The sequence below is a fragment of the Elgaria multicarinata genome, chromosome 2, assembly GCF_023053635.1.
Source record: "Elgaria multicarinata webbii isolate HBS135686 ecotype San Diego chromosome 2, rElgMul1.1.pri, whole genome shotgun sequence".
NCBI classification, from domain to species: domain Eukaryota; kingdom Metazoa; phylum Chordata; class Lepidosauria; order Squamata; family Anguidae; genus Elgaria; species Elgaria multicarinata.
The window spans coordinates 75,542,904-75,547,559 of NC_086172.1; the positions used below are offsets into that span (position 1 = coordinate 75,542,904).

Genomic DNA, 4,656 nt, shown 5'->3' on the forward strand with positions numbered 1-4,656 from the left:
TCATCATCATATTTTTAACCTCCAAGCATCGTTTGAAGACGATTCGATAGAGGCAAAAGAAAAGCGAACGGGCTGGAAGAACAGAGATCTGCCACGTGCGCGCATGAGCTTTGTGCGCTGGGGACAGTGAAGCCGTCTCTAGGCTGCCTGAGCCCATCGCACGTGCTCCCCTCCACCCGACAGCATCACCTCAGCCTCTTTCGAGGGTTCAAACGTTAGTGCAAAGGCAGCGTCCTCCCCTCCCCTCCAAGAGCGCCTTGTTTTAAAAGTAAGGAAATAGCGCCCCCTGGACTGCAATGCCTGCCGAGACCTGAGGTCTCTCTCTCCCCCGCCCCCGCCCCCCCCCCGCTGCCGTTGCGTGCGCCAGGCTGCGCGGAGTGTGCCCGCTGTATCTTTGCCTGGGCTAGGCAACACGGTGCCCTCCAGAAGTTTTCGACCACAAATCCCACAATCCTTGACCATTGGCCAAATTGGCTGGGGCTGGGGCTGGTGGGAGTTGCAGTGGAGGGCACCAGGTTGCTACCCCCTATGTGGAGAAAAACTTGGCCGATAGGGAGGGGTGTGTGTCAGAAAGTCAGAGACTGCTGGGGTCCCAGGAATCCTGGGGCCAGCCGACCTGCAAATTCTTTTCTCCACCTCCAACCTTGCCAGAGTAAAGCACACAGGATTATGCCCTCTACCCAGAGTTGATTCTCGGGGCCACCGGGAAGGACGGGACTCTGATCGCATGGGAGTTGGGTGGAAGCTAAAGCCCAGCCCTGGCCTCTGCCGAAGCCTGGAGTGGGGAATGCGCGGACCTCCACCCATCGTTGGACTGCCACTGCCATCAGCCTTAGCCGGCATACCCACGCCACCCCCTATCCCTGAACTATGACGAGGAAAGCTTTCCCATAGCTGGTGGGGCAGAGTGCAGGCAGCATTTGCGTGAAGCTGCTCTAATGTTCAAAGAAAGCGGGCTGCTGGGGGTTGCTGCACACAGTAAACACCCACTCCACACGCTGGAGGTAAATCAGGGGATGATCTTGGCCCTGGATGTAGCAAGCAGAGCCAGCTGGAGGGTGCCTGTGGAGATGGGCCATGAGGGCCACACTGGGTCTGAAGTCCCCCTTGAACTCTTTCCAGTTCAGGACATCTGGCCTTCGCCATGCTCTTTCCCCCACTGGTGGTGGTGCCGCCATTGCCCCCCCCCTCCGGTGACACTGTCCTGCTTGTCTTCCGCATGATGTACACCATCATGTACATTGATGGTGCTATATAAATAAATAATAATAATAATAATCCCTCTCTCTGCTGCTGCTGCCTCAGGGCAGCCACTGGCTCATATGTGCTCTCTGAAGGCAGGGCCACTTCTCCTGGGGCAGGCAACCTGACCAATGTTCGGGGATTATGGGAGTTGTAGTCCAAAGCACCTGGAGGGGGCCAAGAAGCCTACCCTTGTCCTAGGCCAAATGTTCTACGGGGAGCATCGAGTGGGTGGACTGGCACTTGTTGCCCTCCGGCCTCCACCACAGACAAGCGATGCTTAAGAGTCTTCTACTCCACATGCCCGATGCACCCTCACTTCCAGGCCTTGGTGCCCTGGCGCCTCCAATCCTGGAAAACGGTGTAGCCATCTCCTTTTCTTAGAGGTTTATGAGCAGAGGCTGGAAGGCCACCTATCAGGGTGCTGTAGCAGCGGGTTTCTTGCATCGCCAGTCAGTGGACTGGATGAGCTTTGAGGTTCTATGGTGCTAGGAAATGAATGTATCTCAGTACGAGAAAGTCGGAGCTGCATCGGAGAACCTCAGTTCATTCTTGTGCAGGGCTGGGCAGAGGGGGGGGGCAGTGGGGGCAGTTGGCAATTTTGAGGGGGCCTACTCCGAGTCCCCCTGGGCAAAGTTGCTTGATTTTTCTGTTGTTGTTGTTGATGAATTTGCCCAAAGAAAAGCACGTAAAGCATTTCTGAATGGGAAGAAGTGATGTCTTATATACATCTTGAATAAAAGTGCTTGCCATTACCTTTTTTATAAATCGTTCTAGTTCATATGTATTTAGAACTGATTAAAAAATACTTAATGAGCAGTTTAAAATGGGGCCTACATTTCCCTTCTGGCCCAGGCCTACTATCAGCTTTGCCTGGCCCTGTTTGTGTGTGTGCGTGTATGTGTCCGGGCACTTTTGGCATTGATTCACTGCACGTCTTTAAAGCAAGTCCCAGTCTCCCAGCGTTGTTGTGAGAGGAAATAGGGCGAAGGTTGTAAAGCGTTGTGCAAATCCAAAGGGCTGAACGTTCACTTGCTCTAAGAGGGTGCCATGCCCGCAAAGCGACTCTTCTAAGACAGTATACCAGATCTAATGGGTTGCAGAAACTCCTAAGGACTGATACAACTGAGAAAAACTACTAAGTCAGCTATTATTTCCTTATTATGACATTTCTATCCCGCCTCCCACCCCCACTTTGCAAGGAACCCAGGCCGGCTTACACTATCCTACTCCTCTCCTTCCTATTTTCACAACAACCCTGTGAGGTAGGCTAAGCTGAGAGAGTGAGCATCCTGTCCAAGCGGAGACTAGAACCCGGATCTCCGCAGGAACGGTTCAGCAGTCTATCCACTACACCACACGGGCTCTTACATGTTTAGGCTCAGAGTTCTTTACGCATGCGCACACAGGGAGCCTGGCAATGCGGTAGGACCCTGCCTCCAGTGATATGGTGGGAGGGGGGTACAGCAGAAATGCTGGTAATGCGAGAATAATGGGGAAACAGCTAGGACGGTGCGTATGAGGGTACTGATAGAGGCCAGAAGTTGTCCGAGGCCTAACGAAGGTAAGGGAGGGCTCCTTCAGGGATTCTGTATGGGGCTTGAATGGCAGGGGTGTGGAAGGAATGGCCCTCTAGATGTTGTTGGACTGCAACTCCCATCAGCCCCTGCCCACATAGCCAATGGATAGGGGTTATGGGAATTGTAGGCCAACAACTTCTGATGGGCCATATCTTCCTCATCCTTGCTAAATAGGGTAAACGAAGCGGGTGGTGGGGACGGGCTATGGGGCCAAGGAATTGACAAAGAAGGGGGAACGGAACGGTAGTGCAGAGAAAAGGGACAAGCAGCGGGGAGAAGGGCAGCTTGGTCCAGAGGAGGGGAATTATCCGGAAAGTAATTCATTCTTTCTAAAAAAAAGAGGAGGGTGGGGGGAGTTGAAGGGCAGCAACTTGTCTTGGAATTCCTGTGTGTCGTCCCTCCGGCCCCACCCGTAATGTGCGCGCGTCTGACGCTAGCTCACGGCGAGACGAAAGACACCGCCCCAAAATACTTTGCACATGCTCAGGCCCACTCTCATACTTCCTGTCCCTTTGCACGTGGCTCCAGAGCGAGCCTCGGCTGGCACCGAAACAGGTTCCGGGGCTGAGCCTCGGCTCCGATGAAGGCCCCTGGCTCCTCCGGGGCTGCTGCGCTCCCGGGCGTTGTGTTGACTTTGCCCGCTGGCAGCTGCGAGGGGAAGCCCGGCCCAGGCGGCATTGTTGTCTCAGCCGGTTAATCAGATCCTACGAGCCGCTGTGGAAATATCGGGCCTCCTGCCGAACAATAGGCCCCCGGAGGTGGTGGTTAAACTTCAACCAGCTTAGCTCCCTCCCTCCCCGTCGGAGCCCAGGGAGCCGGGCACGCGAGCCAGCCAGGGGCACCCCAAGAGAGAGAGAGAGAGAGAACACGCGGGTGGAGAAAAGGGAGCAAGTCATCAAGGGCTGGGGGACCAGGCAGCCTAGATTCACCGAGGAGGAACTGGGGGGCGCTCCCCCCGACGACGACGATTTCCCCGGGGATATTGATATGGCTGGGAGGGGGAACGTGTTCTCACAGCTGTCCCTAGGGCAGCGATAGTTGCGGGTGAGGGCTTCTGCTGCCCGATCCTTCGCCTGCTTCTTAGGAAGTCTTCCGCCCCACCCCCACCCCCGTGCCTTCCGCCTATGGGATTTGCTCCCCAAGCCATCGCGCATCGGACTGCAGCCGCAGCTTCGGCAGTGTGCCCCCTTTTGGCACCTTCTCCCCCGAGCACGTGGAGTTCCGATGGTGCCTGCCTGGCCGGCGGGAGGAGGAGGCAGGCGCGGGGGTAGAGAAAGGGCGGCCCTCTTTGCGGTGGCCCACGCCTCCCCCGATGACAGCAGGTGAGCGAGGCGCGGGGGTGGGTCGGGCTCCCGCCTCTCCCACCCCCCGGTCGGCGGGGCCCTGGCAGTGGCAGGCAGGTTCCGCGCGGAGGAGGAGGAGGCGGCGAAGGAAGGCGAGGGCGAGGGAGGGCCGGCCAGGGGCTGGGTGCGGTCCTGGCGGTCCCCGATCCCGGATCTCTTCAATTTCCCTTCTCTGTCGCTCACTCGTGCGCCGCGAGCGGAGGCAAGAGGCAGCGAGAGAGCAGCAGCTCCGCCGGCGGCTGCAGCGCTGACCGCTAGAGCGCGGCGGCGGCGGCGGCGGCGATTTAACCGCGGCGGCAGCCAAAACAAACGGGGCCCTCGCTATTTATTGGCGGCGGCCGGAACGGGCCGGCTCAGAGCGTCTGACCCAGCGCACCTGCCCCCCTCGCCACCGCCGCATGGACGCTGTCGCTGCTCCCTGCCCGGGGCTGCCCGGCCACCGCCGCCGCCGCTGCTGTCGCTGTTCTTGCCGCTGCCGCCGCCGCCGCTGC

At 58.0% G+C, this 4,656-nt stretch overlaps 1 protein-coding gene across 1 annotated transcript in view; it reads right to left on the reverse strand.

The window, feature by feature from the left end:
* The window catches only part of ZNF142 (zinc finger protein 142), a 411,120-nt gene that overhangs the window by 310,862 nt on the left and 95,602 nt on the right, over positions 1-4,656 (reverse strand). The window lies entirely within an intron of this gene.